This window comes from Schistocerca gregaria, chromosome 3, assembly GCF_023897955.1.
Source record: "Schistocerca gregaria isolate iqSchGreg1 chromosome 3, iqSchGreg1.2, whole genome shotgun sequence".
Lineage (NCBI taxonomy): Eukaryota > Metazoa > Arthropoda > Insecta > Orthoptera > Acrididae > Schistocerca > Schistocerca gregaria.
In genome coordinates this window covers 462,667,889-462,682,711 of record NC_064922.1, presented here as the reverse complement: position 1 = coordinate 462,682,711, position 14,823 = coordinate 462,667,889, and the positions used below count along the sequence as shown (strand labels likewise).

At 41.6% G+C, this 14,823-nt stretch overlaps 1 protein-coding gene across 1 annotated transcript in view; it reads right to left on the bottom strand.

The window, feature by feature from the left end:
* LOC126353898 (translation initiation factor IF-2-like) overlaps positions 1-14,823 on the bottom strand; it is a 278,434-nt gene that overhangs the window by 143,622 nt on the left and 119,989 nt on the right. The window lies entirely within an intron of this gene.

Below are 14,823 nucleotides of genomic sequence, written 5' to 3'. Positions count from 1 at the left end.
GCTAAACTTGAGCAAATCTCCAGAGTCCAATGAAATAACTATCGGAGTCTATAACGAATCTGCTGCGAGTTAGCCCTTCTTTTAACCATAATATATTGTACATCCCTCGGACAAAAAGCCATGCCCACTCATTCGAAGAACGAGCAGGTCACACACGTACACAAGAAGGTCAGCAGAAGTGATGAACAAAACTACGTTCTACTATTCTTGCATTCATTTGTTGTATTAACTTATATTCTATACGCAAATCTAATCAGGTATCTCGAACACAACGACATAAACAATGCCAAACACTATAACTCCCGAAAACATCGATTACATGAAGACCAACTCGCGCTTGTCTCACATGACAGCGTGAGAGCCATGGATCAGGGCAGTCAGATATGTGCACTACTTTTTGATCTCCAAAAATCATTTGATTCACTACCACACATACACTCATTATCGAAAGTACGACCTTACGGTATATCAAGGGAAGTTTGTGACTGCATTCAAAATTTTTTGGTAGGGAGGACAACGTATGTTATCTTGGATGAAGGGTCATCGACACGTGTAGAATTTACTTCAGGTGTGTCCCAGGCAAGTATATTGGTAACCTTGTTGTTTTTGTTCTATATTGATGACCTAGCAGACAATATTAATAGCAATGTCAGAATTTTCGCAGATGATACAGTTATTTATAACGAAGCACTATCAGTCAGATCTTGAGAAGATTTCAAATTGGGGCAAAGACTGGCAACATCCTTTAAACTTTCATAAACGTATCCCATGACTACATTATCAGTGAGTCACAGCTACAATATACGAATACCTGGGTGTAACCTGTCACTGTGGCAGGCTTCAGTTCATTGGTAGAATACTATGGAAACGCAATCATTCTACAAAGAGGATTGCTTACAGAGAACTTGTATGTCAGTTTTGCTGGACCCATACTATATAGGTCAGTTGCGTGAGGCCGGCCGCGGTGGCCGTGCGGTTCTGGCGCTGCAGTCCGGAACCGCGGGGCTGCTACGGTCGCAGGTTCGAATCCTGCCTCGGGCATGGGTGTGTGTGATGTCCTTAGGTTAGTTAGGTTTAAGTAGTTCTAAGTTCTAGGGGACTTATGACCTAAGATGTTGAGTCCCATAGTGCTCAGAGCCATTTGAACCATTTTTTTTTCAGTTGCGTGAGATCTTAACCATACGTGACAGCCTGTTTAATAAGTTTCGAGAATCAATTTTAAGTAATGAATCTAGGAAAATACTACAACTGCCAGATATCGCTTCCATACGAATCGAGAAAACAAGGTTAGACTAAATAAAGTGCTCACACAGGGGTTTAAGCAGTCACTGCTGCTTGTGCCTCATACATGAATGGAACAGGAAAAAGCCCTAATAATTGGCACAATAGGAAGTACCCTCTGCCATCTACTTCACAATGGTCTACCGAGAATGGACGTTGAGGTAAATGAAGACGTCGACGTGGATAAAAGCCTTTTGACTGTAGCTGAGGTACCTGCGGATCTCATTTATCTTAATCACTTAGACCCCTAATACAGGCGGTAGGCTGTTGTATCAGGTCCACGTCTATTAAGAGACGCATCGGCAGAACGTATTGCGCAACTGAGGACGCTGGAAGTGTTGGTTGACTGTCGTCGCCAATGGCGCACTGAAGCCACGCTCTGTTGCGCGCAGTAGGTGCCGTGGTTCCACCGCCCCCCCCCCCCACCCCCCTCCCGCCCCCCTCCAATCCCTTCCTCAACTGACACCCGACAAGGCGCGGAGCTGGAGAGCTGGACGCTAATTGGGCCACCACTAATTGCGTGGCTTGGTTTCCCTGGTACCTGCTGCGGCTTGTGCGGCGAGATGCGGCTTGCCCAACAGAACGCAACGCCGTCTGAAGCCCACTGCTCTGACATCACAAACCTGAGGCTAGCATTCATTTTGTTCCTTATATCCTGGTTTTTCATTCGCTGTCTGCATATTTTGACACAGAATTTTTTAAAATTATGTTTCTGTGAACTATCGACCACGTTGTGTCAGCAGGTTTCTTCTGTGACCTTTAACATTAGCCTACTATGCTCGAATTACTTTTTTGTGAGCTACTCGTATCTTCTCTTCTTTAATTGACATCCTGCTTGTCTTCTTCTCAGTATTTGGATAGAAACTCTGTTGCCCACGAAGTTTCTTCTTTTATAATGTTATCATGTAAGATCCCTGCCCACCGCAGCTCTTGTTGCGTTAGGTTGCTGCATTAGTCCGTAGCATTTTTGTTTTGCATGTTGATATTCCGTTTGCTATGTGTTTATTTATCGATTGTCATTTTTTATTTGTAGCTCACTGTTGCTACTTGAGTTTACATATTGGCATTTTGTTCTCTGGAGGTACTGAGTGGAGCTGTGGACGTTAGAAAGTGGAGTGCCAAGTGCAAAAATCGGAATATTTCTGATGTACTCTTCCTTTTGAGTTCAGTATGGGGGTAACAGCAGCGGGGACAGCCAGAAATATTTGCGCCCTGTATGGGGATAGTGCTACTGGACAGAGTGCGGCAAGAAAATAGTTTTCTCTTTTTGAGTAGGATAGTTTTGACAGTAGTGACTTTCCATGTTCAGGGAGATCTTTGCCGTTTGATGAAGATTCTTTTAAACGCATTAATTTATAATGAGCCACTCGAGAGCTGGCAAATGTGATGAACTGTGATCATTCCACGGTTGTGCGACTTTTGGATGCAATGGGGAAGGTTCAAAAAATCGGTTGGTGCCATATATGTATCTCTGCTTGCTCGTTATCAGTTGGCTCGTTGACAACAAAGACCATTCGTATCCTGTATCGTTAGCAGTGACTAGAAATGGTGTCCTTGTGCTAACATAAGAAAAGAAAGGAATGGTTGAGTCCAAACAAAGCAGCAACTTCCCATAAAAAGACCTGTGCGCGTCCACAAAAGATAATGTTGTGCATCTGGTGGAACAGCTGCGGCGTGGTGTACGACGAATTGTTTCCCTGATGTGAAATCATCACTGCTGACAATTCTTGTCAACAACTGACACGTCTCCAGATGCAGTCCAAGAACAACGACCAGGAACACTGCATGCTACTTAATTATAACGCCCACAGCATTCTGGTAGAATGACAAAAAGACACTATACAGGAGTTGGGTTGGGAAGTCATTCCGCACCCACGTTATTCATCTGATTTTGCGTCTTCTTTATTTTCGCCTTTTCCACTCTCTATTGAACAACCTCCAAATGCGTCCCATACACGGTTTGACGAGTTCTTCGCCGTAAAACCACGTGATTTCTACAGTCGCAGAATCGGAAACTTACTCCAGGGTTGGCAGACTGTGAAGGAGAATATATTGGTAGTGGGGCTAGGAGAGTTTCCAGGGCAGTTTGCATTGTTGCTAAACTTATCCAAGATGGTGGATCCAAGATGGCGGCTGTAGAACTGGCAATGTTGCACTGAAATCATGGTGGGAAAGTCTAATTTTGGCGGGAAACAGGACAACTGGAATACCTGCATTAAACTAATTCCCCCATCCCTCCCCACTCCCATGATGCCACCCACCCCCACCATTATACCACCTCTGAAAATGGTGGCAATCCATCGGTCTGTGCTGAACGGCAGGAGGGGAAGGACATAAGGTATTTATTGATTTATTATGGCGGGAAATGTTGGTGAATTATCCTCCCTATTCCGCCGCCCCCTGACCCCACTTTCTGCTTCCTTCTGCCCCAACTTTTTCCCACTGCACACGGCTATGTGCACCTTGAAATTTGAAGACAGTCTGCCCCAGTCCACAATACCGTCACCAAAGGTTGCTTGAGCCTGTCCTGCAGCCACCCACACTTTCCAACACCCTCTCACCTCCCCCACTCCGTCCTCTCACTTTTCGAGTTTCATCTTTTTGTTTGGAGGCACTGTCAGAGAGTAAAAATTTCAGTGTTCTACAGCTACTGTGGTGTTCATTACGTTTCTGAAACAGTGAGGTGGGGCTAGTTTATATTTGCTGCTGAAATCAGGAATGTTAAGGCACTAATTTTTTATTTTCATCGTTTTTCGAAGCACAGTTCTATAATGGGAAACCCACACTGCTGCCTAAGCACAGACAGGAAAATCAGAACAGTAATTCCCTTTGTAGGTAATGGTTTAAGCGTGTTTGACTTAATGTATTTTTTTGTCTTAAGACTTGGAGAATAACACTGTCTATGTGGGAACCAGGCCTCAACTGTAAATATCTATATTTAACTGTATTGTAGAGATCAATGTTCTACACTGAGAAAAATTTGTTTCTCCTGTTTTAATATAAGATTTCTGTATAAAGCTTACATTGTCTCTGACGAGTACAAAACAGTCAATTGGTTGCAACAATATTTTACTTTTACCAGGTTTTCACACCAAGGGCGTCTTCATCAGAAAAGTCACTATTACATGTAGTAACTGACGAACGAATTTGAGAGTAATAATGCTTTTGTCACATAAAATACGTCATTAAGAAGTTAATATTAAAACCACAAAAAATTAAAGACACTGAAACTGACATAGAGCTGGTAAATGGCAGTAAAATTGTAGCTAAATGGAGCAGCATTGTTTACAGCGGTAAGGGCTGCAAGAGACATCAGTCACTGGAGGTGGCACCAGATTAGTGTTAAGAAATATGAGCACTTGTTCATCTTCGCCACTGAGGAACACAGCTTTTCTAGAGAACAAACGCTCATGTATCTTATTGTATGCTATTTGGAGCCTGTGTTTACTAGAGAGTTTTTTCTTGTTTTGGTCCATATTATCTCCTCCCAAAATATGGAAAGCAAAGACCAAAGAAGAGATTCGTTTCACAGTAGTGAAGATGAATAAGTTCTCACTGATGGCTCTTAAAGTACGCATCTTAGAGCTCATGTTAACTATTTGTTTTATTTGTAATGATCGTTCCTATAATATCCCCGAATACGACTTTGTCCTATGGGCAAAGACTACTGAATCACCAATGCAGACTTTGTCCTGCGGAACATGACATTTAAATCACCCTATATAATCTGCAAGGCTGACTGGGAACACATACAAGAAAAACATGGAACGGTTCCTGCCTGACGCAGCGATAACTTTACGTCAAAGATTTGTTTCTTAGTTGATACATGTTGCACCACAACGTAAATCTGGTGCCAAATTAATTTGTGTCACGATGATGTTTATGTGGTCTTTAAAAAGTAATTGTACTGTGCGTAAGGGTTCAAATAAGTTGTCCAAAAAGATTTGTGTACTGTCTGCAGTCTGCGAATATACAAAATCTTAGATTCAAAAGGAGAAGTGAACAAAACAATAAGTTGCTGAAACTAAATAAAATTTCAGCTTCTGTGCATAAAACAAAGTAGTAACCAAAAGAAAGGCAGTTCAAAAACGCACATCGCTAAAGTCAGAAATTGCTACTGGGTAACATTCAATAAATGTTGGTCCACCCTGTGTAATGTATCATTCCTGGATCCTCCTTGGCACAAGGTGGTCAAAACGCTATTGTTCAAGCTTAACGACACCTTGCCATCTTCCCGCCATGCAATGTGTGTGTGTGTGTGTGTGTGTGTGTGTGTGTGTGTATGTATGTATGTATGCTATGTAGGAGGTGAGGGGCGGGGGGGGGGGGGGGGGGGAGAGAGGTCCTGTGATGAGGCACAGCAAGTTTCATCTGCTCATAAGCGTGCTCAATCGGGCCTATATCAGCATGTACCTGTACATGTAGTCTATACTTAGCAACCCATTTAAAGTGTGTGTCGCCCAGAACACTCCTGATATCGCTGTCTGGTGCCCCTTCTTCCCTGTGTTATTCGCGAATGCCGTTGGGAAAACGGTTGTCAATAAACTTCTGTATAAACCCCAATTCCTTGTATTTTTTCCATTGTGTTCGTTTCACGATACATGTGTGGGAGGGAGTTATATGTTTCCCGACTCCTCTTGGAATGCACTCTCTCGGAATTTCAGTAGTTAACCTATCTATAATGCTCTTGCGCACAGGTATGCATACTGGCGGCATCTCTGCTATTCCTTTGCCTGCCCCTGAAGTTCGTTGTCGGATATCTCCTTCCTCTGACGAAGAAGTAGGAGATATCCGATAGAGAACTGACTTCAGGCCACCTGCAGGAACCTCTGAGGCGTCGCCAGCACGCGTACCTGTTTGCGAACCTAAGCTGGGGCAACATGTTGGCGGGAGGAGTGGGGCACGAGATGCTGGGCGCGTACGGCATTCAGGCAGGCAGATCAGAGGCTGGCAGGGGGCGAGGGTCGGGAGGTAGTAGAAGTGATAAAAGAGCCACGCCGAGCCATAAGCAGTTAGCTCACTGTCGCACCTCATGATAGCAATGTGGGCGTTTACCGAAATATTGTTCACATTTGACACTGACAATCAGAGGTTCGCATTGTTTTGTGAAACATTTACATTTCCGAACTTTTGAAGCAAACTGCCGATGTTTGTGCCATTTCAGTACCTTGTCAAGAGGTGACTGAATATTTGTGTGGTTTTCTTCAGACAGTACCTCTGCATCATCTACAAAAAGTATGACGTTAACATTAAAACTGTCTGCCATGCAATTAAATACAAAGTGAACAGCAAGGACCAGCACACTTCCCTAGGGCATGCCTGACGTTTCTTCTACAACTTTAGTTCATTCGCCGTCGGGAATAACATTTTCGATCTTCTGTATCTTGTTATCTTTAACCTAGGCCCAAATTTCGTTTGATGCTCGATATGAAAGTAGTTTCAAACTTTGTTGTGGACCTGAATCAAATGCTTTTCCATAGTCATGAAGTACTGCCACTACCTGAATGCCTTGATCCATAGCTTTCGGGACACCATGCGAGACACACGTGAGTTGGGTTTCTTGTGTCCGATCTTTTCGCAATTCAAGCTGGTTCGCATGGAGGAGCTAATTCTGTTCGAGGTAGCTCATAATTTTTGAGCACATCTGCTACCCTTGCTGTAAACTGGTGTGATGCGTGGTTCCATCCAATCACTGGGCATAGATTTCTGTTAGAAGAATCTACGGTGCATTGTGACTAGAAGTGGTGCTAACTTGGATGAAGATTAATTAGAGTGTCTGATAGGAATTCCATTGGACTCTGGAGTTTTTTTTTTTGCGGTTTAGCGATTTCAGCAGTTTCTCAACTGCACTGACGCTGTGGCACTGGTACTCCTAGATATTTTTCGCTGGGAAATTTTCCGTTGTCTTGACACTCATTTTGGTATAACTGACAGCCTCAACATATTACCGGAGCTTCTCTGCATTTAGTGGGAGGTCTTCCGATAAGATTCTGCCACACTAATCGTTAAAAGCTTTATGTATCGTCCTTTTTGATAGGCAAAAGTATTTCATTTAGTATCTATCTTCAGACCTGTTCTTCGTTTCGCGCTTATTGCTCAGAAGTTGTCTTTTATTTAGATTGTTTTGTTGTAGAGACTGTGTACCATAGTGAGTCCTTCTCTCTTGAAATTTTCTACTACACTGTCCAGTCACATTAATGTGACCACCTGTCAAAAGCCTGAATACCCACCTTTTGCAGTGCAAACCACTGTGGAATATGCAGCGAGAGAGTCCGAAAGGTATTAACAGCGATGGGGTAGTGTGACATTGCCAGCTGAGCTACGTTTCTCGGTTGAGAATCCTTGTTGGTAAAGGCTTGATCAACATGGTCCCATTTCGGGAGAAATGTGGGCACATGCGAGGCGATACTGATACTGCGACTTATCATAGAATATAGGCTTTAGACTTAGAGGAAGCTTTTGACAATGTTGACCGGAATACCCGCTTTGAAATTCTGAAGGTAGCAGAGTAAAACATAGGAAGTGAAAGGCCACTTACAACTTGTACAGAAGCCAGACGGCAGTTATAAGAGTTGAGAGGCACAGAAAGGAAGCAACGATTGAGAAGGGAGTCAGGCGGGGTTGTATCTTATCCCTGATGTCAGTCAGACTGTACGCTGAGCAAGCAGTAAAGGTAATAAAAGAAAAATCTGGGAAAGCAATTACAGTTTGAGGTTTACCGATGATATTGTAATTCTGTCAGGAACAGAAAACGACTTGGAAGAGGAGTTGAGTGGAACAGACAGCGTCTCGAATTGTGGATGTAAGATGAACATCAACAAAAGCCAAACAGGGATAATGGAATGTAATCAAACTAAAGCAGGTGAAACCGAAGGAACTAGATTAGGAAATGAGACTTAAAATAATAGATTAGTTTTGCTATTTGGGGAGTAAAAATGAGTAATGGTGGAAGTAGGGAAGATATAAAACATAGAATGGCAATGGCAAGAAAAGCGTGCCTGAAGAAGAGAAATTTGCTAACATTGAATATACAAGTGTTAGGAACTCTTGTCTGAAAGCATTTGTATGGAGTGTAGCCATATATGGAAGTAAAACATGGACTATAAACAGTGTAGAAAAGAGAAGAGTACAAGCTTTTGAAATATGGTGTTACTGAATAATGCTGAAGACTAAATGGGTAGATGACGTAACTAATGAGGAGGTACTGAACAGAATTCGGGAGAAAAAAAATCTGTGGCACGACCTGGCTAGAAGAAGGGATTTGTTGATTGGACACAATCTGAAACATCAAGGGATCACCAAATTAGTATTAGAGGGATGTGTGGGTATCAAAAATTGCATAGAGAGACCAAGAGATGAGTACAGTAAGCAGATTCAGAAGAATGTAAGTTTCAGTAGCTATTTGATTAGATTGGAAATTAGATTCAGATTTCGTGCCATAGAGCCAGAAATGAGACAATTCTCGTAGGTGTGGAACAAGTCAGAAAGCGTAACATAAAAAACATAAAACATTTGTATATAATACTTACTATTCTAACCATTTGTCCGAAGATTGACAAAACAGGTGAATACATTACAGCAAACTGGAACTGCTAACATTTACAGAATTAATGCAGTGTCAGAATAAAACATAGCTAATCACTTTTAATAAATTTATAGTACACGAAACACCTGATCTTGACTGATATGACCAAGTGCGGTCAGAACTGAAATCTAAGAGTCATATTTATTTAAGCTTATCTATCTGACCCTGTTATGATATTCATCTACGGAGTAGAAGGAGTTGCCTACCAAAAAGTCTTTCAAACTGTGTTTGAACTGTGCTTTATCTGAAACAAAGTTTTTAATGGTTGCTGGCAATTTATTGAAAATGTGTGTTTCTGCATATTGGACCACTATTTGGATCAAGATAAGCGATTTTAGGTCTTCATGTAGATTTTTCTTATTCCTAGTATTGATACTATGTACTGAGCTATTGGTTGGAAACAGAGATATATTACTTTATTTCATTAAGGGATAAATATACTGAGAAACAGTAGTTAGAATACAAACTTGCCTGAATAGATTTCTACATGATGTTCTTAAATTCAACACCACAAATGAGTCTTATTACACACGTTTGCAAGGTTAAAACTTTTGCTCTGTTTGCCGACTTACCCCAGAATATGGTCCAATATGACATTACAGAATGAAATTGAGCAAAGTATACTAGTTTTTTATACTTATATCTCCTATATCTGATATCATTCTCACTGCAAATACAGCTTGTTTAGGCGCTTTTTCAGTTCTGTGGAAGGCCCTTCCAAACTGAATTTATTGTTGAGATGTAATCCCATAAATTGAACACTTCCAACCTCTTCGATTTTCATGTCTTCATATGTTATACACAGGCTGGAAGGGAATCTCTTACAGGTTCTGAACTACATATGTTGGGTATTTCCCAAGTTTAATGGCAGTGAATTAGCTTTAAACCATGTATTAATGTCAGTGAAAATTTGATTAGCAGTCATTTATAAATCTGTAATTGACTTGCTATTGATGGCATTGCTTGTGTCATCTTCAAACAAAACATACTTAGCACCTGACAACGTAACAGACGAGAGGTTATTAATGTAGACAAGAAAAAGCAATGGGCTCAAGATAGAACCTTGAGGAACCCCACATGTAATTAATTCCCAATCAGATGAAGGGTCATTACTTACTGTACAGGTACTTTGCAACAACATCCTTTGTTTCCTGTTAGTTAGGTAAGACTCAAACCATTTCACAGCACTGTCAGTGACACCATAATTTATTTAATTAAGAGAATGCTGTGATTCACATAGTCAAAGGGTTTTGACAAATCACAGAAAAAGCTAGTGGCCTGTAATTTGTTACATAATCAACTAAGTACAATCTCACTGTACGTGTAAATAGCTTTCTCTTTGTTGGAACCTTTAAGGAATCAAATCTGTGGCTTGGACAATACATTATTTGCTTTGAGATACTTAAGGAGACCCTTGACACAACCTTTCCAAATATTTTTGAAAAAGCTGGCAAGAGTGAAATTGGTCGTTGGTTTGATGTTATATCTTTAGCCTCCTTGTTGTAAAGAGGCTCAGCTTCAACATATCTTAGACAGTCTGGAAATATTCTGTTGATAAGAGACTGATTATACAAATAACTTAAGATAGAACTCAACTCACATTAGCACTCTTTGATTAACTTTGTTGATATGTTATCATAATTTAAAGATTTTATGGTGGATGCTACTTCTTTGGAAGACTTGATTGTCATTTCCATTTTATTGAAGTTATGTGTAAAGACTGGTCTCAGATACTCCATTACACTGTTTACCAAACCTGATAATCCAAAGCTGTCAGTAACATAAACAAAGTACTTGTTTAAGCGGTTTGCAACACTACATGCATTTGTTTCTAATGTCTCATTTATTTTTAGATCTATTTATTCCTCTTCCTTTTTGGTCGCACCTTTCTCTGTCTTCATTATATTTTCTGAATATGCCTGTAAGAGCATATTGCAAATGAACCATAGGGCACCACAGGTGTATGGTTTACCGAAGCTCCACAAACCAGAAGTGCCAAGTAGTCCTGTGGTATCTGCAATACACGCTCCAGTATACGAGATTGCCAGGAGATCAACACCATCTCGAATAAGAAGCTGAACTTCAAAGGGAAATATAGCATTAAGCACAGTTTGGATTTAGTTAACAAGTTAACAAATATTAAGTTTCCAACAAATGCAAAATTAGTCTCTTTTTATGTGCACAGCTTATTCACATGTATTCTAGTAAAAGACTGTATAGATATTGTGTCACAATCATTGTGTTCACACAACATAAATCCAGAAGAGCAGCTGAGCATTGTTAGTACAGTGGAATGTTGTTTAAATCAAAATTATTTCTGATTTCAATGGAGCTATTATCAGCAAGCAGATGGTCTGGCAACGTGCTCACCTTCATCCCCCTCACTAGCAGTATTCTTTGTAATACATTACCATGCTAACCTCCAAGCTGTTCCTAGATAGTAGATACAGTCTCCTTTTTGTCCCACAGGATATCGCATTCCTTATGCGATCCGTGGTTTGTTTTTAGACTTCAGTCTGGTTTGAGCTACCTTTAGGGAAAAGCAATTTTCAAAAGAAGAAGTAACTTTATTAATTAATGGTTTGTATTTTGAGTCAGAAGTACTATAAACATGTATCCAGTTCATGTCTTTGAGAAATCTCCTACAATTCTCAATTTTTGACTGATTTATTACCCTCCTGTACTCAGATTTAATAGATTTTTTTCATCCTGACCAGTTTCAACGTTGAACACACAATGATGCATGTCATGATCAGATAGCCCATTTACCGTTGGTTTTGTGATATGATTTATTTCCTAGATTTGTCTACAAAGGTATTATCAATAGCAGTCTCAGAGCATTTACATATCCTAGTTACAAAGTTCATAGTAGGATGAAGAGGCTTTCATAGGAAAGAGCAGCGTGGAGAAATGCATCAAACAAACCTTCTGAGTGAAGAGCACAACAAGTACATGTTCTGCCCTAAAAACGTTTCTTGGATTCTTGAGCAGATTTGCCATGGACATGGCAAGCGAGGTGAAGTGAAGTAAAAGAAATACGTTTTCGTTGCGGGGAGATTTTTAAATACCAATTGTCTCCTGCGAATGCGACAATATTTTGTTGACTCCCACCTGCGTAAGGAGAAATGACTACCACAATAAAACAAGAGAAATTAGAGCTCGCGCGGAAAAATTTAGGTGTTCACTTTTCCCACGTGTTATTTCAGAGCGGAATAGCCGAGAAATAGTCTGAAAGTTGTTCTGTGAACCCTCTGACAAGCACTTGGATGTGAATTGCAGAGTGGTGTGATAAGTGTAGGGTGGAGAAGTGTTGACCGGTACAGAGTTTCTGTGCTTGTGTTACACTTTTCCACCTTTCTTACAAGAATGTGACCAGTCGTGCTGCCGTGTCCTTCTTTGTACATGCCTGATGCATCCGACGTATTATACGAGTCTTAAAGTGAGGCTCGTACATGTGTTTTGCAACTAATTTCTTGAATAGCCAATCTGTAGTTTCCCAATATTCTACCAGTAACTTTTAGTCTACCGTCTGTTGGAGCTACATGCGGGCCGATGTGAATGTACCAGTCCATATTTTCCAGTTATGTTAGTCCCAGCATTTCGTTTAACAAGACTGAGTCCACTTTCGATATTGTACTCAAATGCTGTTACAATAGTTTGTAAATGCACACCACTACATTTATATTTGGCGAAAGCTTACATTATTTTGACCGGGCCTATATTTTGTGAAGGTTTTACAAGAAATTAGAGCAATTGTATTAAGTATAAGTTCCCTATGCGTATGAGCGTTAGCTGCGAATAAAAGTTAACTGTAACCATCACCACCCAACGAGTAATTGATAAATTGTATATTAAGAGCATCACCTCCATTATTATTCATAATATATCAAATCATAATTACTCATTACAGTTACCTATACTGCTGAAGATATTCATCTGACACAATACAATAAGGAGGAATCCTGACTTCTTATTTCAATATACGTCAACGGCACCTATCAAAATGGGTTAAAATCAACGTTAGAACTAATGAGTAGACAGCATACTACAATATGTAATGGCGTTCAATACTCGTACAACATCTACGAGGGTTGTCCAGAAAGTAAGTTCCGATCCGTCGCGAAATGGAAATCACAATGAAAACCAGAAACGTTTTATTTGCAGTAGTCAGGTACACCTTCCATCTACTTCTCAACATAGTCGCCGCTCCAATTTCGAGTGTTGTCATAGTGTTGTATCAACTTTTCAATATCCTCGTCACAGAAAGCAGCCGCCTGTGCTTTCGGCCAGTTATCTGCACTGGTCTGCAGCTCGTTGTCTTCATAGCCAGCGATTCTTGTGAGCAGAGATGAGACTCAGGGGGAGCCAATTACGGACTGTATTGTGGGTGATCAAACACTTCTCATCGGAAACGCTGCGGAGCGTCTGCATTGCCCCTGCAGTGTGCGGCCGGGAATTGACGTGAGGAAGGAACTGCTTGACAGTTGTGTTGTGTGGGCTGCATGACACAGGCGAAATCTCTAATCAGACCCTCATACCTGGCGGGAGACGCTATTCTCTACGCATCTTTCTGTGCTCATTGTTCACTCAAAACTGGAAAGCGCGACGCGACACGATCGATGGGCAGACACTGCCCAACATATCTGTGCAAAGCTTTACCGGATTTTCCCAGTGGTTTCCATTGCGCGACCGATCGGAACTTACTTTCTGGACAACCCTCGCAATAACACTGTGCAACTGTGAGATGTCGGTGGGAAATACGCAGATTGCAAATAATTTCACTAGAAGTGTCACGATCTGAACAACAAATTGAGGATTACTGAATAAACATATGCCCATATGACAATGTACGAGGGGCGTTCAACAATTAATGCGACATATTTTTTTCTTGGGCCATTTCGATTGAAAAAATATGGACTTCGTTGTGGGACATCGTGGAATATTCCCGCTTCAGCCTCTATAGTTTCAGGTAGTTCCTATACGTGGCGGCACTCTATGTAGACTTCGAAATGACGACCGTAACAGAAGAGGGTTCCAACCAGAGAGCTGTCATTGAGTTTCTTTTGGCGAGGTATTCATAGGTACTTGCAGAATGTCTAGGACACCTGACAGTGCACGAAAGTGCTGTTAGTCGTTGGGCGAGGCCTCTATCATCATCGCAACAAGGTCGCGCAGACCTGTCCGATCTTCACCGTAACGGTCGGCCGCACACACCTGTGACTTCTGCAGTGTTGAATCTGCGGACACTCTCATTAGAGGTGATCGATGGATCACAAACACATCGTTGCACAACTGGACGTCTCTATTGGCACTTCTGACACGCTCGTCCACCTATTGGGGTTCTCAGAGTAGCGTGCCCGCTGGTTCCTTCGACGCCTAACAGGATGCCATAAAGAGCAAAGTAGGTCCATATGTGTGGACTTGCCTGCGTGTTAGAAGGCTGATCAGACAAGTTTTTGTCGAACGAAATCGCAGGTGATAAAACACGAATTCATCACTTCCAATCGGAAACAAAACGGCAATGCTTGGAACGGTGCCACACCACCTCTCCGCCGAGGACGAAGTTCAAAGCCGCGTGCTCATTCGGTAAAGACACGGTGACGATCTTCTTGGACACTGTAGGCGTTATTCTGTTTGATGCCCCCCTTCATAGTGCAACAATCAAAAGTGTGTTGCACCACCGCAAGGATACTGAAGAAACGACGTAAATGTGTTCGTGGTCACAAAAATGCAAACGAACTTCTCCTTCTCCGTGACAACGCAAGGCCTCACACAAGTCTGCACGTCCGAGAGGAGCTCACAATACTTTGTTGGACTCTTCTTCCTCATCCATCCTACAGCCTGGATCTTGCACCTTACGACTTTCATGTGTTTGACCCAATGAAGGATGCAGTCCGCGACAAGCAGTACGTGAGTGAATGGGAGGTTATTGCTGCAGAAAGGCGTTGGCTACGACC